Source organism: Miniopterus natalensis, chromosome 5 (assembly GCF_054644295.1).
Source record: "Miniopterus natalensis isolate mMinNat1 chromosome 5, mMinNat1.hap1, whole genome shotgun sequence".
Lineage (NCBI taxonomy): Eukaryota > Metazoa > Chordata > Mammalia > Chiroptera > Miniopteridae > Miniopterus > Miniopterus natalensis.
Window position 1 is genome coordinate 18380846 of NC_142085.1, and position 12133 is coordinate 18392978.

Consider the following 12133-nt stretch of genomic DNA (forward strand, 5'->3'; position numbering starts at 1 on the left):
CAGTACAATCCCAATTCTACAAAAATATGCATATAAAAAAGACTGAGAGGAAACACAACAAAATATTAATAGCAATTATCATTTGTTCATGGTGGTACATGTGATTTTAATTTTCTCTTTGTATACTATTCTGTTTTCCAAAGATTTTATAGAAAGCACATGCATCCAAGAGAAAGAAGCTATTCAAAACATCAAGATAGAGGCTCCCTAGTTTTGCTGCTGAGTGGACAGACCTCAACAGACAATGGGACATACTGCTAGCCTTCTTGAGCAGATTCCATGCCCTGTCACTCACACTTGATTGTAAACACCGGAGATGACTTCTTGCATTCTACATCACGCCTATGCCTTCCTCGACCTTGGCTCTGACTTTCAGCCTTCTCTGTTTATACTGAAACACCCCCCTGGCAGTTACCTCTCTTCTGTAAACCATGCCTTCCTCACTGCTTCACCAGCAAGACCCATGGCCTGGTCAGCCTCCTCCTGGCCCAGCCTAGTGGAGCTGTGGTACTGACAAGTTACCCTTGAAAGCAACAGGTACCGTAAGACAAACTACCAAAGAACTAGACAAGGACATGCAGTTTCTTTAATACATTCTACAGAAGTCTTTTCTATACAGTGGGCCTCCCTTCCCTCGCAGACCTGGTGCTATACCAGGCCCAGCTATAACTGATTTCTTGGGAGGTCCCTACTGTGACGACCATCCCTAACATGTGTGCAGTGTTCTGTTTTGTGAACAGGAGAGCACATTCACAGACTCTGTAAGGTAGGGCGATCAAGTATTATCTTCCTAATTGTACAGATAAGAAAATTTCAACTCAGAGACCTGATCCTCAGGGCACGCTCATCTGTAAATAGTGACAATAATACCCCCATGTTGTCGGGATTAAATGAGATAATGTATGCAGTGTGCTGAGCCCAGTGTCTTGAACAGGGGCAGCATTCATCAAATGCCAGCTCCTGTGACTGTCAGGTCAACGGAAAGCTCAAGGTTACATAGCTGGGAAGTGACAGTGCCAGGAAGGGAATCCAGGCCTTTTCATGCCAAGTCCACGCTTTTTATACTTTATTCCCAGCACTGTAAGAGCAGTATTAAGGCATGGCTCATGCCCTTAGAATATTTTGTAGTAGGCATATCTCCATTACTTGGAACAAGAAAGCCACTATTTCCAAAAGAACTAAAGCAACAGTACTGAAAACAGGACCTAGCTTCAAATTACATAATTCTTTTGTCCAACAGCTACAGTTACAATACTTTCTTACTCATACATTCCAAAGCTTAGGAGCCCGTGTCTCATCCCTGTTTTGAAGTGAGCTGAGTGTGGGGAAATCAGATAAGAAAGTAAATCCCTTTCTGTCCTGGCTATAGAAAATATTTTCTGTGGACATATTGAAATGCAGGAGGTATGAGCTATTTTTGGAAACTTTTCTTCAGCTTCTAAAAAGTACGATTCTCAACCACACACTTGAGTTTAACGCTGCTTCCATCTTTAAAAAACATCCTCAACTTGATTAATTAACTTAACCTAAAACATATGACAGCTGGCAGTTGGTAACGAGAGAAAAGACATGAGGACAATGAATATTTTATAGGAAAAGGCATAAAGTTCCTCATGAAGATAGAAGCACAGCCCCGGCCAGGTGGCTCAGTTGGTCGGAGCATCCCCCCATGCACCAAAGGGTTGCGGGTTCAATTCCTGGTCAGGACTCATGCCTGGGTTGCAGGTTCAATCCCCAGTTGGCAGCATACTGAGGGAAACCAATTTATGTTTCTCCCACACTGATGTTTCTCTCTCTCTCCCTTCCACTCTCTCTAAAGTCAATAAAAATATATCTTTGGGTGAGAATTAAAAAAAAAAAAAAACCACAGCGTGCACACACACACACAAAATTGGAAGTCATTCCATCTCCTGTATATCTGATGCCATCATAATGGAATCCTGATCACCAACCCCAGGCAATACTATTTCTTTATAGCAATCCTGGCCTATTGATAAGCTGACAAACAGAAAACAGTTTAAAACTTCTTGTTGTGGCATGTTGAAGCTTCTTTATACCTAAGAGAATGATTTATTAATAAATACTTGGGATTCACATTTTGAAAAGTATTGAATATGCTATGTATTTTTGTATTTCCAATATATACTACTTCCTAAGATATATAAACGATGCTCACTAGTGGGTGGCCCTTAGCAAAACTATGGGGTAGGGGAAATTTCTCTTCAGAAATACTCTACCTCCTTTCTCTGCATGTCTGTTTTTATGGGGGCGAAGGGTAAGGACCTCCATTTACTGAGCGCCTTCGATGAGGCAGACATGTGCTGTGCCTGCTTTATGTTATCTGTTTCACTCCTTACCATCCTACAACAGGTACATTACTCACCCCAATTATTCAGAGACGAGAAAACTAAGTCTCACAGAATTTAACTAAAACAAAGAAACTGATCAGTGACTAAGGAGATTCCTCCACTTTAGTGCTCATCGGGGTCTCCACTCTCTGAACTGCAGCTCCCCCAGGATCGGCACCCTCAGCAGCACCTGCACCTGACATCAGCTGGTCCTTACCATTTTAGTCGTCAGGCCACCATTTGAGTCAATCCTCTTAGAAGTATTTCTATCCTAAAAGAAGCCAGGCAGGCGTGATTTTAACCCAGATCAATGGTAAAATTTTAGACAGGATGGGAGGACTCCAGAATGCAGAGACTCTTAAGAGATCATCTGGTCAACCTCTTTTCTGATTAACATACAGATTTAAAATAACAAAAGCCTGAGAGGGAATGTGAATTTGCAGAGGCCACACAACAAATTGGGTGGGAGCCCAGATGAGAGTCAGGACTCTTGACTCAGTCCTATTCCTTTTTTTTTTTTAAATATATTTTTATTTATTTCAGAGAGAGGGAGGGAGAGGGGGAGAGAGAGGTAGAAACATCAATGATGAGAGAGTCACTGATCAGCTGCCTCCTGCACACCCCTCACTGGGGATCGAGCCCGCAACCTGGGCATGTGCCCTGACTGGGAATCGAACCTCGATCTCCTGAATCCTAGGTCGATGCCCAACCGCTGAGCCACGCCCGGCCGGGCCGGCCTGTTCCCTTTTACAGCATCAGCCACAAATATTCAAACACAGGTTTTTAAAAAATTCCTGGCTAAACAGGAATTACTCCAATGTTGTTAGTTTATGCTGGCGATTCAGAGTGCTGGTCAGACAGCCTGAGCGTGAACCCAGCGCACGCACCTCTTACTAACTGTGTGGCCTGCATAAGATACTCTCGCTTCGCCTAGGGTTCTCATCAATTATATGAGAATAACAACAGCGACCGCCTCATGAGGTTACTGTGAGAATCCAATGAGGGTGTCTAGGTGGAGCTCTGGCTTCTTTGTGCTCACATATAGTGGACACTGAATAAATGTCAGATATTGCTTCATAATTAAAATCATTTTTACTATTACTACCACTAGTTCAGATAATGACAGTTCACACTTTCACTTTGGGGGAAAAAGGTGGGAAAAACTTCCTGCTTTCAAATTATCTTTCTTTTCTTCAAAGGCAGCCCAGACAGTCTCAGGAGTCATGGGTAAGAGGAGGAGAAGGGTGGCACCAGGAATGAAGAAATTACCTTTGAAAAATAAAAGTGCCTACTGAGCATTTTCATCTGATGCTCCAAGTCCAAATTCCCCATCTTCCTCAAACGTACTGTTTCTTGTTTAATTTCTTTTCCCCTCGGTTTCACAGAGATGCAATGAAGACTGTATTAGTTTTAGGTGTACACATAATGATATACATACATGACCATAGTAAGTTAATATCAGTTGCCTCACATAGTTACAAATGTTTTTTCTCCTGGTGAGAACTTTTAAGATCTACTCTCTTAGCAGCTTTCAATTATAAAATACAGTATTGTTAACTAGAGTCACCATGCTGAACATTAAATCCCCAGAGCTTATAACTGGAAGTGTGCATGTTTTGACCACCTTTACCCACTTTGTTCACACCTCACACACCCCCCCCCCCACCTCTGACAACCACTCATCGGTCCTCTTACCTGTGAGGTCAGGTGTTTTATTTTTTAAGATTACACATATAGGTGAGGTCATGCAGTATTTGTCTTTCTCTGACCTATTTCACTTAGCACAATGCCATCCATGTCATCACAAATGGCAGGATCTCCTTTTCCATATACACCACATCTTCAAAATCCATTTATCCACTGATGGCCACTTAAACGGTTTCCATACTTTGTTGTAAATAATACTGCAGTGAATATAAAGACACAGATGTCTTTCAAAGACAGTGATTTTCTTTCCTTCAGACAAATACCCAGACGTGAGATTCCTGGATCACATAGTAATTTTATTTTATTTATTTGTTTTTTATTCTCACTGGAGGATATGTTTTGAGTGATTTTAGAGAGAGGGGACGGAAGGGAGAGAGTGAGAGAGAAACATCAATCAGTTGCCTCCACATCGGTTGTGCCCTGACCGGGAATCGAACCCACAACCTTTGGTGCACAGGGTGACACTCCAACCAACTGAGCCACACCAGCCAGGGTGGTAGTTGTACTTTTTAAATTGTTGAGGAATCTCCATACTGTTTTCCATAATGGCTACATTCCCATCAAGAGTGCACAAGGATTCCCTTTTCTCCGCCTCCTCACCAATACTTGTTACCTTGTTTTTTGTCTTGTTTTGATGGTAACCATTCTAACAGATGTGAACTGATATCTCACTGTCATTTTGACTTGCATTTAACTCATGATTAGTGATGTTGAGCACCTTTTCATGTATCTGTTGGCCATCTGTACATCTTCTTTGGAAAAAATATCTATTCAGTTCCTCTGCCCATTTTTAAAATCAGATTGTTTTTTGCAATTGTATGAGTTGTATGAGTTATTTACATATTTTGTATATTAACCTCTTATCAAATATATGATTTGACCACATTTCTCCCACTCCATGGGTTGCCTTTTTGTTTTATTGATGGTTTCCTTTGCTATGCAGAAGCTTTTAAATTTGATGTGTGGTCCTAGTTGTTTATTTGCTTGTGTTGTTTTTTGCTTTGCTGGTAAATAAATTTTAAAAAATCATTGCCAAGACCAATTACCAAGGAGCTTACCCAATATGTTTTCTTTTTGGAGTTTTATGGTTTCAGGTCTTATGCTTAAGTCTTCAATCTGCTTTGAGTTGGGTTTTGTGTTTATTGTAATATGGCTGTCCAGTTTTCCCAGCATCATTTATTGAAGAGGCCAGTCTTTCTCTGCTGTATATTTTTGGTTCTGTGTCATAACTTAATGTACCGTAGATGCATGGGTTTATTTCTGGGCTCTCTCTTCTGTCACATTGATCTATGTATCTGTTTTTATGCCAATACCATACCGTTTAGATTACTATAGCTTCACAATGTAGTTTGAAATCAGGGAGTGTGATGCTTCCGGCTTTGTTGCTCTTTCTCGAGGTTGCTTTGGCTATTCAAGGTCATGAAAATTTTAGGATTGTTTGTTCCATTTCTGTTTTTTTGTTTGTTTGTTTTTTAAATATATCTTTATTGATTTCAGAGAGAGGAAAGGAGAGGGAGAGAGAGAGCTAGAAACATCAATGATGAGAGAGTCATTGATCGAGCCCACAACCCGGGCATGTGCCCTGACTGGGAATCGAACCCCGATCGCCTGGATCCTCAGTTGACGCTCAACAGCTGAGCCACGCCTGGCCGGGCTGTTCCATTTGTGTTGAAAATGACATTGGAATTTTGATAGGAATTGCACTGAATCTATATATTGCTTTGGGTAGTATGAACATTTTAACAATGTTAATTTTTCAAACCATTAGCATGAAATATTCCATTTATTCATGTATTCTCCAGTTTCTTTCATCAATGTCTTACAGTTTTCAGTGTACAAGCCTTTAACTTCTTGGTTAAATTTATTCCTGGGTATTTTATTCTTTTTTATGCAATTGTAAATGAGATGGTCCTCTTAAATCTTCTTTCTGACAGTTCATTATCAGCGTATAGAAATGCAACTGATTGTTGTATATTGGTTTGTATCCTGCAATGTTACTGAATTCAGTTATTAGCTCTAACAGTTCTTGTGTGTGTAATCTTTAGGGTTTTCTATATATAATATCATGGTATCTGCAAATAAAGAGAGTTTTACTTCTTCCTTTATGACTTGGATGCCTTTTAATTTTTTTTCTTGCCTAAATTTTCTAGCAAGGGCTTCCAGTACTATGCTGCATAAAGTAGTAAGAGTGGGTATACTTGTCTTGTTCCTGGTCTTAAAGAAAAAGCTTTTTGTTGAAATTCCTCATCTTTCTCAAACCTACTTGTTCTCATTTACTTCCTAACTCAGTTAAAAGCCTGACCATATCTAGACATGCAGTCTCATCCTTCCACGCCACCATCCACTTGATGACCCAGCGCCACTGAGTGTCCCTCTGAAATGACTCTCTGTAGATCTCTCTTCTCCTTCCCCATTCTCCCTGGTTCAGGCACAGTTAATTTCATTTGGGGGGGGGGGGGGGGTGGATGGCGCTGGACCACTCCACTGGTTTAAAATCCAAGCTCATTCCTCTTTGTAATCTCACCTACTCACCACCTCCAAAGTCACTTTTGCAGAATACAGATTAGATCAAATCATTTCTCCCATAAAGACTGCGTGGTTTCTCCTCAATCTGATATATTTACAACCCAGGTGAACTGAAATCCCCCCTCCCCTGCCAAACTCCACTGCCACCTCCCCGTTTCAGAACACCTACACGTTTTTCGAACGTGACCTTTCCTTCATGTGGAATGCCAGCTCCCTTCTGTAGAGAGCTCCTAGTGCCTACTGGGATCCAGTCCAAATGTGAACTCTGCAGGCTCTTCCAGATTCTCTCCACCCTTCTTTCCCTGGGCTCCCTCTGAACCTGTTCCTGTTTCCATTAAATACTCACATTACCACTTATTTTCTTATCCAATTTTGCTAGATTGATTTCTGAAAGGCATGGGCCTCATTCACTCAGTCTCTGGCACAGGGCCTACACGGCACACAGTAGATGCTTAACAAACAACTGTTGATAAACTGAGTGGAGCGTACAGACAGTGTGGGAAATGATACCACAGAGGCTATCAAAGTTGGTCTCAACAAAGCTGGTTTCTGCAATATATATGAATAGCTGCAAATGATTATTCCAGTGGTTTTTGAAAGAGTGTGACATCTACTTACAAACAACAAAGCTCTCAAGTTCCCACTTATGCCTACTAAATGTTCATACCTGGAGAGAGCCACACCCTCCCAGATTTAGTTGGGCTCTGCAGGATCTGCACACAGGTCTTGGGATTCTGGAGCTTTAGTTGAGAACATTTTTCCCTCACAAAATTCAGTGGACTGGACTCGGGCAGGAGGTGTTCAATAAATGCAGACTTGATCTGCAGTGGGTTTGAAATCAAAGTGCAATCCACATTTCAGCCTAATTCAGCTCAATGACTGATCATTCTTAATAGCTCTAAGGCTAAAGAAAATCTATGTGTAGACTGAAAAGCAGCCAAATGTTCACTCCCTGCCTTGTTCCACAATTAGTGCTGACCTGCTCTGTGATCCTTTCCAGCTTCTAGGTTTTTCCAGCTTCCTTGAGTCCCCAGAACGGAGGGGGCCAGTTAGGAAGTGTTGACCTGTGCCTGTGACACTTTTGTCCTGTGTTTTGAAGTTGATGTAATATGTGTGAAAGTTGAGTTGCACTATTTACAATGTCCTACTTTTCTTACAGCTTCCCCTGTGTGTGATAGGTTAAGCGGGATTTTGGCTGAAGGAAGGGGGAAGAGGGGGCTGGAACCCTTTAGTATCCTTTCATCTCCAGCTGTGGGACTGCATGTTAAAGGGAAACCAGAAACCTGTTTTTACTAAAACGACACTTTAAAAAGCTTTGGCTTTTGAAGCCGTCCACTGAACACTTCTATCCCAATGTAGGAAACAGCAAAGATTCAAAGCGTGCGCTCTGCTATATAATTCATCGTGCTATAAGAAAAAGACTGCAGTGCCTTAGAGAATGAATCATTAACTAAAAGTCAAATCCAGACACCTTGGAAACCAGTGAGACCAGGACGCAGCAGAGGGATCAGGTGGCTGAGATTTGCCTGCTCCCTCCGGTGACTTCCAGAGCGAAGCATCCCACGGGCAGGACGAACTCAGCACACTGTGCTCCCTTCTATTTCACTTTTCCAACTTGAAGTTATTTTTAGATGACCCAAGCCAGCTAATCCCAGGGAGGACAATTCCCGCTGCGCCTCAAAGCACCTTCCCCCTCCCCAGCACTTTCCTTTAAGCACTGGGAACGGAGCCTCGCGGTGTCCCCCGCTCTCGGTCCAGTCCACCTCCCCTACCCACCGCTCCAAACCTCAGTCCCAGGGACCACGGGCGTCTTTCTTTATCCTGCACTCACGCACCTGCTGCTGCTACTGAGAAGGCAAACCCTGGGGCCACCAGGAACGGGGAACAGGCTCTAAGAGACCCGCGCGCTCTAGCAAGGGGTCAAGGGAGACCTCTCCCCCCACAGCCGCCTCCGGGGCGTACAAAGGGATCAGGAGACCACCCCCCACGCCCGCCGCCACCCCTCGCCGCTCCCGCACCCGCGCGCGCTGGCCCGCCCCCTGCCGCTGTCCCGGGCACGGCCGGGGCGCAGCACGCAGCCCTGGCAGGACCCGGTGCAGGGGCGAGAGGCCGGCGCGGTTACATAACCGACCTGATGGGCGTCCCCGACGCGCCGGCAGAGACAGAGACCGCGGCTCGGGCGCTGCGCTGGGCCGGCAAGTGCTGGCGCGGCGCTGCCCGCTCACCTGCCCGCTGCGGCGAGCGCGCGTGGGGGCGGGCGCGGGGCCCGCGGGCCTGAGTGTGCGGCCGTGCGCCGTGCGCCCCGCCTCCCGGTCTCCGGGTCCGTCGGTCCGTCGGTCCGCGGGTCTCTGCCTCCCGCGGGCTCCTCTCCACCACCTTCGCCGCCGACACCCGGGACAAAGCGGCTCCGGGGAGGGGCCGAGCCGCGGCTCTCGCCCGAGCCAGTGGAGATGGGCGCGCCCCCAGCTCCGACTCATCGGGCCAACCTCCAATCAGACCCCAGGAAACCCAAAGCCCCCGTCGGGCCTCTTCTCATCTCCTCCCGCCCCGACCCGGCGCCCCGCGGGGTCCCCCACCCTCTCCGCCTCCGGGGCGCGCACTCTGCCCGCAGCCCCTTACCTGCTCCTTTCCACCGGGGGTGCCCAGTGGAGGGGGTGGAGACCTTCTGGGGACCCAGCGCAAGAGCCTGTCCACAGGAATCCCAGCCTCAGCGAGGAGGGGCTTCTCGGGGTCCCCGCCGGGGTGGGGGGCTTCTTGGGGCTGGGACTGGGGAGGGGGCTGATTCTGAAGCGCTGGGCGACCGGGCAAAAGAAAGTGGCCGAGAAGCCGACTGCGCGCGGGGCGCCCTGGCAGAGACTCTTCCTAGGAGCGGGCTGACCCCCCTCCCCTCGTGCTGGCGCTGGAAAGGTCGGGAAGCCCCTGGAAGGCGCTCGGGCGCTCGGCGGGGTGGGCGGTGGCGCCCTCTGGCTGGAGCCCCGCGCCCGCCCCGCCCACGCGCTGAAGGTGCCCTGCGCGGGCTTCGCGCTCGGCCGGGATTCGCGGCCGCGGGACCCGAGGACCGAGGGCTCCGAGGACTCCTATTGTGTGAGAGCCTGTGGCCCCAGGAACGGGGCGGGGAGCCGGCGTCACACAGGAAACGGTGGCGCGGGAAACGGGGTCTAGGGTAGATCTGCGGCTCCACGAACTTCACCCCAGCCAAGCCTCCGCTTTTCCAAACAAAGCAGTTCAGAGCCCCGAGGAAGCCTGTGGCTTATGGGTGGCGCGGGTATGGGCAGGGCTGAGCCTCAGGGCAAGGAAACGTCAGAGATCCTAACAGAGAGAGTGGGGGGAATTGAAGGAAGAAGGGGGGCGCAGACAAACCTGAGTGAGGAAATGAATTACAGATTTAAGTCAGTTTTGATTTCTGTCATCCTTCTAACTGCTGCGTGGAAAGGCCTCACTCCCTTTTCTTTTTTGCCTTTCTGTTTCCTAAAACAATATTAATATTGGATTGAAGCAATCTGTAAATTTCACAATTCTTCACTCACTCAGACGCCACAATTGTTTTTCCATCAAGGTTGACAGAGATATGCATCCTTTACAAAACCAAAAACACAAAAAGGTAGACCTCGACTCTTCTCGCTGATTAATCTGCAGTAATATAAATACGGAATTTCAGAGTTGAAAATGAACTCAGACTCCTACTCTCCCAAACTTCTTCTGAGTGTGTAAATCCACATAGTCACTGATTAAGATGAATTACACTAGTCCCTCCCGATCCAGAGTTTTGCTTTCCACCATTTCAGTTACCTATGGTCAACCACGGTCTAAAATATTAAGTGAAAATTTCAGAAATAATTCACAAGTTTTAAATTGTCTGCCATTCTGAGTAGCTTGATGAAATCGCCAGTGGGCTGGGTCCTGCCCAAGGACGTAAACCATCCCTTTGTGCAGTGTATCCACGCTGTATAACCTACTAGAGGTTAGTCTCCTGGTAGCCAGCTTGGTCATTAGATCTACTGTCCAGATACCACTGTGTTTGTGTTCAAATAACCCTTACTTTATTTAATAATGGCCACAAAGTGCAAAAATACTGCTGACAATTTGGATATGCCACAGAGAAGATGTAAAGCACTTTCTGTGAGAAGGTGGAAGGAAAGGAAAAAAATCTTAACACTGAGGTAGATAAGATCAACCGTAAGAATGAATCTTCTATAGGTGAAATTGCCAAATTTATAAATTAAACTCTATCATAGGTAGGTGTGTATGTACAGGAAAAAAGATAGTGTCTATAGGATTCAGTATAGCTTGTGATGGGTTCAGTACTATGCATAGTTTAGAGCATCTACTGGGGGATCTTGGAACACAACCCCTGCAGATATGGGGGGGGAGGGCTACTGTACTTTTTTTTATAAAATTGTCTGAAAGGGCATTCTTATATTGAGCTCAAATTTTCCTTCTTAGGATTTTCTCTCAGTGGGTCTAGTTTAATTTCTGATACCATGGAGACAGTACAGTTTCTTTTCCAATTGACTGTCTTTCAAATAAGTGAGGATGGTCGCCATGTCTCACTCACTCCAAGCCCCTCTGAGTAAAACATCCACCATCCTTTCAACAAAATCTCACTCTAGGTAGTCCCTGGAATCTTCACCAACTTGAAGACTTTCATGTTAATAGGACCTACTTGGTAGATATATGTTTACGAATAAAACTTTCTGGTTACAGAAGTAGAAATTATGAAAAGGTAGAAAAACAAGATTCAATGTGAGAATTAAATGAAGTAATACGTGTAAAGCATTTAGCACAATGCCCGGCCCACAGCGCCACTCGATATATGTTAGCTGTTACAAAAGACGAACATGGTCATGTCCCAACCACTCAGCTACAAGTACTCCTGTGTTTTATAGACTTTATTTTTCGCAGTTTAAAGTTAACAGCAAAGTGAAGTGAAAGGTGCAGAGATTTCCCCGGCCCCACGCATGCATAGCCTCCCCCATTGTCAACATCACCCACCAGCGTGGTACATATGTTACAACAGATGAGCTCACATCGACTCATTATCAACCAAAGCCCACATTCTCCATTAGGATTCACTTTGGTGTTTCCATTCTTTGTGTTTTGACAAGTGCGTGCTGACATATCCACCACTTACAGTCTCATACAGCATAGTTTCACCGCCTTAAAAATCACCTGTGCTCCACCTTTTCATACTCGCCCCCCACTATCCCCAGGCAACCGCTGATGTTTTAACTGTCTCCATGGTTTTGCCTTCTCCAGAATGTCCTATAGTAGGAATCATACAGCACGTAGCCCTTTCAGATTGGCTTCTTTTTCTTGGAAATATGCAGTTAAGGTTCATGTATTTTTATGGTTTGATGGCTCAGTTCTTTTCAGTGCTGAATAATATTCCATAGTCTGGATGTACCACAATTTACTTATCTATTTACCTACTGAAGGGCTTTTGTTTGTTTCCAAGTTTTGGCAATTATATACAAAGCTACTATAAATCCTTTGTGCGGTATTTTTGTGGACATGTTTTTCAACTCATTTAGGTAAGGAGCATGACTGTTGGT

General features: G+C 45.4%; 1 protein-coding gene across 2 annotated transcripts in view; it reads right to left on the minus strand.

Moving 5' to 3' along the window:
• RCAN2 (regulator of calcineurin 2) overlaps positions 1-9352 on the minus strand; it is a 230542-nt gene extending 221190 nt beyond the window's left edge. Inside the window, exon 1 of one of the 2 annotated variants that reach the window (XM_087817432.1) lies at positions 9201-9352. The gene's annotated coding sequence lies outside the window, so the exon portion shown is untranslated. Of the gene's footprint in view, positions 1-8712; positions 8843-9200 lie in introns of those variants that run through there. The other variant, XM_087817431.1, reaches the window with a different exon arrangement.
• Between the last annotated feature and the right edge of the window lie 2781 nt (positions 9353-12133).